The sequence below is a fragment of the Aegilops tauschii genome, chromosome 6 (genome assembly GCF_002575655.3).
Source record: "Aegilops tauschii subsp. strangulata cultivar AL8/78 chromosome 6, Aet v6.0, whole genome shotgun sequence".
NCBI classification, from domain to species: Eukaryota; Viridiplantae; Streptophyta; class Magnoliopsida; order Poales; family Poaceae; genus Aegilops; species Aegilops tauschii.
Window position 1 is genome coordinate 143,909,766 of NC_053040.3, and position 9,894 is coordinate 143,919,659.

Consider the following 9,894-nt stretch of genomic DNA (forward strand, 5'->3'; position numbering starts at 1 on the left):
TGAGACATTGTTAACTTGGCAGAGCGATATTTGTAGCATCTTTCATATGGTGTCTACCTTCCATTGCATTGCTTCTAATTTAGTGAAATGTCTTCCGCTTAGTTTACACATCATAGTTCTGGTTATCTCATGCCATCCTGTTTTTCTTACATATTACATCCTCCTATCATGTGGTTGTCTAACATCAAAGTTCAGTTCGTCTGTATCACGCATCAATTTGTTCTGAAGAACTAAATTCTTATTCATTTTTCTTGTCGGCTTGACTTAACATGGCATAGAGAAAGAGGAAGCAAGACAGAACGATAGGGAAAGGGAAGCGGAAGAATCCTGCAGATTCTGCTAGTACTGATGGTGCAATAGAAGGTCAAAGTCCAGCGGAAAATTCTACCGACAGGGTATCCCATGCTACACGAGCTGCAGAACAAGCCAAACAGAAACAAATAGCTGCCACCAAACAAGCAGAGACAACCCTAGTTGTTGCAACACCTTCCATAGTACCACCAGCTGCACGATTTACTCGTTGGTCAACTCAGCTAGCAGCACGTTCCCAAGCTCCCTTGCCACCTGACACTAATTCTGAAGCACTCTTGACACAAGATGAGTTGGCAAGATCAGATGAACTTTGTGAGCTTCAACAGCAAGAAGGTAGTTGCTGGAGTCAAGTTACAGTTGCATGCTTCTTTATATGTAGTCTCACAGTTTGATGTAAACTAACACTTCCTATGTTTGTTGTTAGACTAGCACCTAGGCGCAAGAGGAAACAAACATCAGGGATAATGCTCGATAGTGTTGGGAATGTAGCAATAATTCAAAATTTTCCTACGTGTCACCAAGATCAATCTAGGAGATGCTAGCAACGAGAGAGAGGGAGTGCATCTTCATACCCTTGAAGATCGCTAAGCGGAAGCGTTACAAGAACGCGGTTGATGGAGTCGTACTCGCGGCGATTCAAATCACGGAAGATCCAATCTAGAAAGGGGAGAGGAGAAGTTGAGGGAGAACTCATGCAGCACGACGGCGTGGTGGCAATGGAGCTCGTGGTTCTCCGGCAGAGCTTCGCTAAGCACTACGGAGGAGGAGGAGATGTATGAGGAGGAAGGGGCTGCGCCAAGGGAAGGGTGTGGCTGCCCTCCCACCCCCTCACTATATATAGGGGGAAGGGGAGAGGGGGCCGGCCCCTCTAGATGGATCTAGAGGAGGAGGCGCCGGCCAGGGGAAACCCTAGATGGGTTTGGGCGCCCCCACCCCCTAGGAAACTTGCCCCCCAAGCCGGGAGGGGCGGCTGCCCTAGGGTGGCGCCCCCACCTCTCCTGGTTACATGAGAGGGGTTGGGAGGGGCGCACAGCCCCTTAGTGGGCTGGTTTGCCCCTTCCCCTTGGCCCATAAGCCCCCCCCCCAACGCTTGTCGGGACCTCCAAAACCCCCGGAACAATTCCATACTCCAATACCCTTCGTCCAATATACCGATCTTCACCTCCGGACCATTCCGGAGCTCCGCGTCATGTCCAGGATCTCATCCGGGACTCCGAACAACCTTCGGTAACCACATACTATTTCCTATAACAACTCTAGCGTCACCGAACCTTAAGTGTGTAGACCCTACGGGTTCGGGAACCATGCAGACATGACCGAGACGTTCTCCGGCCAATAACCAACAGCGGGATCTGGATACCCATGTTGGCTCCCACATGTTCCACGATGATCTCATCGGATGAACCACGATGTCGGGGATTCAATCAATCCCGTATTCAATTCCCTTTGTCTATCGGTATGTTACTTGCCTGAGATTCGATCGTCGGTATCCCAATACCTCGTTCAATCTCGTTACCGGCAAGTCTCTTTACTCGTTCCATAACGCATGATCCCGTGGCTAACTCCTTTGTCACATTGAGCTCATTATGATGATGCATTACCGAGTGGGCCCAGAGATACCTCTCCATCATACGGAGTGACAAATCCCAGTCTCGATTCGTGCCAACCCAACAGACACTTTCGGAGATACCTGTAGTGCACCTTTATAGCCACCCAGTTACGTTGTGACGTTTGGTACACCCAAAGCATTCCTACGGTATCCGGGAGTTGCACAATCTCATGTTCTAAGGAAATGATACTTGACATTAGAAAAGCTCTTAGCAAACGAACTACACGATCTTGTGCTATGCTTAGGATTGGGTCTTGTCCATCACATCATTCTCCTAATGATGTGATCCCGTTATCAATGACATCCAATGTCCATGGTCAGGAAACCATAACCATCTATTGATCAACGAGCTACTCAACTAGAGGCTTACTAGGGACATGTTGTGGTCTATGTATTCACACATGTATTACGGTTTCCAGTTAATACAATTATAGCATGAACAATAGACAATTATCATGAACAAGGAAATACAATAATAACCATTTTATTATTGCCTCTAGGGCATATTTCCAACAGTCTCCCACTTGCACTAGAGTTAATAATCTAGTTCACATCACTATGTGATTGTAATGAATCCAACACCCATGGGGTTTGTTCATATCTCGCTTGTGAGAGAGGTTATTAGTCAACGGGTCTGAACCTTTCAGATCCGTGTGTGATTTACAAATCTCTATGTCATCTTGTAGATGCAGCTACCACGCGCTACTTGGAGCTATTCCAAATAACTGCTCTACTATACGAATCCAGTTTACTACTCAGAGTCATCTGGATCAGTGTCAAAGTTTGCATCGACGTAACCCTTTACGACGAACTCTTTTACCACCTCCATAATTGAGAAAATTCCGTAGTCCACTAGTTACTAAAGATAAGTTCGATCGCTGCCATGTGATCCATTCCTGGATCATTCTTGTACCCCTTGACTAACTCATGGCAAGGCACACTTTAGGTGCAGTACACAGCAAAGCATACTGTAGAGCCTACGTCTAAAGCATAGGGGACGACCTTCGTCCTTTCTCTCTCTTCTGCCGTGGTCAGGTCTTGAGTCTTACTCAATACTCACACCTTGTAACACAGCCAAGAACTCTTTCTTTGCTGATATATTTTGAACTCCTTCAAAATCTTGTCACGGTGTGTATTCATTTGAAAGTACTATTAAGCGTTTTTTATCTATCCTTATAGATCTTGATGCTCAATGTTCAAGTAGCTTAATCCAGGTTTTCCATTAAAACACTTTTCAAATAACCCTGTATGCTTTCCAGAAATTCTACATCATTTCTGATCAACAATATGTTAACAACATATACTCATCAAAAAATTCTATAGTGCTCCCACTCACTTCTTTGGAAATACAAGTTTCTCATAAACTTTGTATAAACCCAACATCTTTGATCATCTCATCAAAGCGTACATTCCAACTCTGAGATGCTTACTCCAGTCCTCAGAAGGATCGCTGGAGCTTTGCATACTTGTTAGCATATTTCAGGATTGCAAAACTTTCTGGTTGTATCACATACAACCTTTCCTCAAGAAAATCGTCGAGGAAACAATGTTTTGACATCCTATCTGCAAGATTTCATAAATAATGCAGTAACTGCTAATATAATTCCAACATACTCTTAGCACTCTACGAGTGAGAAAGTCTCATTGTAGTCAACTCCTTGAACTTGTCGGAAAACATCTTAACGACAAGTCGAGCTTTCTTAATGGTGACACTTACCATCATTGTCCGTCTTCCTTTTAAAATCCATCTGCACCCAACAGCCTTACGACCATCAAGTAGTTCTTCCAATGTCTATACTTTGTTTTTATACATAGATCCTCTCTCGAATTTTATGGCCTCGAGCCATTCGTCGGAATCCGGGCCAACCATCGCTTCTCCATAGCTCGTAGGTTCATTGTTGTCTATCAACATGACTTCCAAGACAGGATTACGTACCACTCTGAAGTAGTACGCATCCTTGTCGTCCTACGAGGTTTGGTAGTGACTTGATCCGAAGTTTCATGATCACTATCATAAGCTTCCACTTCAATTGGTGTAGGTGCCACAGGAACAACTTCTTGTGCCCTGCTACACACTAGTTGAAGTGACGGTTCAATAACCTCATCAAGTCTCCACCATCCTCCCACTCAATTCTTTCGAGAGAATCTTTTCCTCGAGAAAGGACCCATTCCTAGAAACAATCACTTTTGCTTCCAGATCTGAAATAGGAGGTATACCCAACTGTTTTGGGTATTCTATGAAGATGCATTTATCCGCTTTGGGTTCGAGCTTATCAGCCTGAAACTTTTTCACATAAGCGTCGCAGCCCCAAACTTTTAAGAAACGACGGCTTAAGTTTCTCTAAACCATAGTTCATACGGTGTCGTCTCAACGGAATTGCGTGGTGCCCTATTTAAAGTGAATGCGGTTGTCTCTAATGCCTAGCCCATAAACGATAGTGGTAATTCGATAAGAGACATCATGGTATGCACCATATCCAATAGGGTGCAGTTATGATGTTCGGACACACCATCACACTATGGTGTTCCAGGCGGTATTAGTTGTGAAACAATTTCCACAATGTCTTAATTGTGTGCCAAACTCGTAACTCAGATATTCATCTCTATGATCATATCACATACATCTTATCCTCTTGTCACGACGATCTTCAACTTCACTCTGAAATTACTTGAACCTTTCAATAATTCAGACTTGTGTTTCATCAAGTAAATATACTCAGCATCTACTCAAATCATCTGTGAAGTAAGAACATAACGATATCCACTGCGTGCCTCAGCACTCATTGGACTGCACACATCAAAATGTATTACTTCCAACAAGTTTTTTTCTTGTTCCATCTTACTGAAAACAAGGCCTTTCAGTCATCTTGCCCATGTGTTATGATTTGCATGTCTCAAGTGATTCAAAATCAAGTGAGTCCAAACGATCCATCTGTATGGAGTTTCTTCATGCATATCTACCAATAGACATGGTTCGCATGTCTCAATCTTTTCAAAAACGAGTGAGTCCAAAGATCCATCAACATGGAGCTTCTTCATGCGTTTTATACCAATATGACTCAAATGGCAGTGCCACAAGTATGTGGTACTATCATTACTATTTTATATCTTTTGGCATGAACATGTGTATCACTACGATCGAGATTCAATAAACCATTCATTTTAGGTGCAAGACCATTGAATGTATTATTCAAATAGACAGAGTAACCATTATTCTCCTTAAATGAATAACTGTATTGCGATAAACATAATCCAATCATGTCTATGCTCAACGCAAACACCAAATAACAATTATTTGGGTTTAACACCAATCTCGATGGTAGAGGGAGCATGTGATGCTTGATCACATCAACCTTGGAAACACTTCCAACACATATCGTCATCTCACCTTTAGCTAGTCTCCATTTATTCCGTAGCCTTTTATTTCGAGTTACCAACACTTAGCAACCGAACCGGTATCTAATACCCTGGTGCTACTAGGAGTACTAGTAAAGTACACATTAATATAATGTATATCCAATATACTTCTGTCGACCTTGCCTGCCTTCTCATCTACCAAGTATCTAGGGTAGTTCTGCTTCAGTGACCGTTCCCCTCATTACAAAAGCACTTAGTCTCGAGTTTGGGATCAACCTTGGGTTTCTTCACTAGAGCAGCAACTGATTTGCCATTTCATGAAGTATCCCTTCTTTCCCTTGCCCTTCTTGAAACTAGTGGTTTTACTAACCATCAACAATTGATGCTCCTACTTGATTTCTAGTTTCGCGGTGTCAAACATCGCGAGTTGCTCAAGGATCATCATGTCTATCCCTGATATGTTATAGTTCATCACGAAGCTCTAATAGCTTGGTGGCAGTGACTATGGAGAACCATCACTATCTCATCTGGAAGATTAACTCCCACTCGATTCAAGCGATTGTAGTACTCATACAATCTGAGCACATGCTCAACGATTGAGCTTTTCTCCCTTAGTTTGCAGGCTTAAGAAACTTGTCAGAGGTCTCATACCTCTTGACGTGGGCACTAGTCTGAAATCCCAATTTCAGTCTTTGGAACATCTCATATGTTCTGCGATGTTTCAAAAACGTCTTTGGCGCCTCAATTCTAAACCGTTAGCATTACGCACTGAACTATCACGTAGTCATCAAAACGTGTATGTCAGATGTTTGCAACATCCACAGACGACGCTCGAGGTTCAGCACACCGAGCGGTGCATTAAGGACATAAGCCTTCTGCGCAACAATGAGGATAATCCTCAGTTTACGGACCTAGTCCGCATAATTTCTACTATCAACTTTCAACTAAATTTTCTCTAGGAACATATCTTAAACAGTAGAACCAAAGCGTAAGCTATGACATAAGTTGCAAAGACCTTTTGACTATGTTCATGATAATTAAGTTCATCTGATTATTTAATGAACTCCCACTTAGATAGACATCCCTCTAGTAATCTAAGTGATACACGATCCGAATCAACTAGACCGTGTCCGATCATCACGTGAGACGGACTAGTCATCAACGATGAACATCTCCATGTTGATCGTATCTACTATACGACTCATGTTCGACCTTTCGGTCTCTTGTGTTCCGAGGCCATGTCTGTACATGCTAGGCTCGTCAAGTCAACCTAAGTGTTTCGCATGTGTAAATCTGGCTTACACCCGTTGTATGCGAACGTTAGAATCTATCACACCCGATCATCACGTGGTGCTTCGAAACAACGAACCTTCGCAACGGTGCACAGTTAGGGGGAACACATCTCTTGAAATTTTAGTGAGGGATCATCTTATTTATGCTACCGTCGTTCTAAGCAAATAAGATGTAAACATGACAAACATCACATGCAAATCATAAAGTGACATGATATGGCCAATATCATCTTGCGCCTTTTGATCTCCATCTTCGAGGCATGGCATGATCACCTTCGTCACCGGCATGACACCATGATCTCCATCATCGTGTCTTCATGAAGTTGTCTCGCCAACTATTACTTCTACTACTATGGCTAACGGTTAGCAATAAAGTAAAGTAATTACATGGCGATTTTCATTGACACGCAGGTCATACAATAAATTAAGACAACTCATATGGCTCCTACCGGTTGTCATACTCAGCGACATGCAAGTCGTGATTCCTATTACAAGAACATGATCATATGGTGTCTAGCTTTCATTGCTTCTAATTTGTTGAAATGCCTTCTCCTTAGTTTACACATCATAAGATGTGAATATGCAATGATGTGAATATGCAATGGCACTAATGAAGAGAGACCTTTAACTTGATAGTGTGATGTTGTTTGCATCTTGCATATGATTTATTTCTTGTACTACTTCACATTTGTTTAAACGGCATTTATGATGCGACACTGTTAACTTGGCAGAGCGATATTTGTAGCATCTTTCATATGGTGTCTACCTTCCATTGCATTGCTTCTAATTTAGTGAAATGTCTTCTGCTTAGTTTACACATCATAGTTCTGGTTATCTCATGCCGTCCTGTTTTTCTTACATATTACATCCTCGTATCATGTGGTTGTCTAACATCAAAGTTCAATTTGTCTGTATCATGCATCAATTTGTTCTGAAGAACTAAATTCTTAGTCGTTTTTCTTGTCGGCTTGACTTAACATGGCACAGAGAAAGAGGAAGCAAGACAGAACGACAGGGAAAGGGAAGCGGAAGCGGAAGAATCCTGCAGATTCTGCTGGTACTGATGGTGCAATAAAAGGTCCAAGTCCAGCGGAAAATTCTACCGACAGGGTATCCCGTGCTACACGAGCTGCAGAACAAGCCAAACAGAAACAAATAGCTGCCACCAAACAAGCAGAGACAACCCTAGTTGTTGCAACACCTTCCACAGTACCACCAGCTGCACGATTTACTCGTTGGTCAACTCAGCTAGCAGCACGTTCCCAAGCTCCCTTGCCACCTGACACTAATTCTGAAGCACTCTTGACACAAGATGAGTTGGCAAGATCAGATGAACTTTGCGAGCTTCAACAGCAAGAAGGTAGTTGCTGGAGTCAAGTTACAGTTGCATGCTTCTTTATATGTAGTCTCACAGTTTGATGTAAACTAACACTTCCTATGTTTGTTGTTAGACTAGCACCTAGGCGCAAGAGGAAACAAACATCAGGGATAATGCTCGATAGTGTTGGGAATGTAGCAATAATTGAAAATTTTCCTACGTGTCACCAAGATCAATCTAGGAGATGCTAGCAACGAGAGAGAGGGAGTGCATCTTCATACCCTTGAAGATCGCTAAGCGGAAGCGTTACAAGAACGCGGTTGATGGAGTCGTACTCGCGGCGATTCAAATCACGGAAGATCCGATCTAGCAAGGGGAGAGGAGAAGTTGAGGGAGAACTCCAGCAGCACGACGGCGTGGTGGCAATGGAGCTCGTGGTTCTCCGGCAGAGCTTCGCTAAGCACTACGGAGGAGGAGGAGATGTATGAGGAGGAAGGGGCTGCGCCAAGGGAAGGGTGTGGTCTGCACTAGGGACATGTTGTGGTCTATGTATTCACACGTATTACAGTTTCCAGTTAATACAATTATAGCATGAACAATAGACAATTATCATGAAGGAAATACAATAATAACCATTTTATTATTGCCTCTAGGGCATATTTCCAACAGATAGGTTAACTAAATCTAGAGGAGAAAGAATGGTGATCCGTTTTGAGGCAGGTTTAAAAAGGCCACGTGATGCTACAGAGTCAGCCAAGTTAGTATCAGAGGCAGCGGTTGCTGTTAGGTGTCATGTACGTATCCTCCCAACATGGATTCAGTACAGGAATGACAAAGACGAAACCCAGTTCAACACCTTCCTCGACCATTTATCTGTAAGTATGGTTATGTATGGAAACTAGTAATATCGTCTTGCTTTGTCTAATACTTTCTAGGTTGCTGATAATGAGACTCCCATAATTTTCAACAGATGAGGTTCAATTTGGATAGCCAAGATGATGCAACCAGACAAGCTTGCACCCATGTTTTCAAGTCTGCTCTGCGACAGTATCGGTATAACTTGAGGAAAACTCACTTTGAAGGCAAGGCTAATAGTGAACTTGCCCAAACATCTCCAGTGGAAAATATATCAGATGAAGACTGGAGAGGCCTCGTTAAACACTGGTCCGATCAAAAGTATCAGGTACATTATATATATATATGTGTGTGTGTGTGTGTGTGTGTGTGTGTGTGTGTGTGATCAGATCACATTTTGAAGTCCTATTTATGCATGTGCCACACAAATCTATCTTCTTGTAGGTGAACTGTTCAAAGAACAAGGCCAACCGTACGAAAGTGAAATTCCAACAGACGACAGGATCTCGTAGCTATATTGCACACTGCGAGGCTCTTGTAATTAGCTGCTGTTTCACTCTTTTCGCTGTACCATATTATCATATCTATATTGACTTGTTCCAAATGCAGAGGAAAGCCCGCAAGGACCAAAAAGTACCTGAACCAAATGCTATGGAAATCTTCAAGGACTGTCACACCAGCAAGAAGAAGGGCGTGACTACACCAGTCAAAGCCGCTGTTGTAAGTCCTTAATCCTCATGCCTTTTAACTACTACTTACTCTGACTTGTGCCTTGAACTGCATGGTTTGCAGCCAATGTCTATTACTCTTTTCAATTTTATACACAATTGTCTTAGCGTATCATTGCACCTTACAAGGTTTAAAAGAGAGGAGTGATGTTCCTTTGATCTTGACCTGTAATCTAGTTCCGTGCTGGACTTGCCCACACAACGTTACAATTGCATGTTTGTCTGTTCTCATTTGTTTTGTGATATGAATGATGTCATACTATGCTTACCGTATTATAAACTTAGTCTCTTTATCCTTAGCCCTCAATACAATGTGACGAAATAGACAATACATTAGCGATGGTACTGAAGGAAATATGCCCTAGAGGCAATAATAAAGTTATTATTTATTTCCTTATATCATGATAAATGTTTATTATTCAT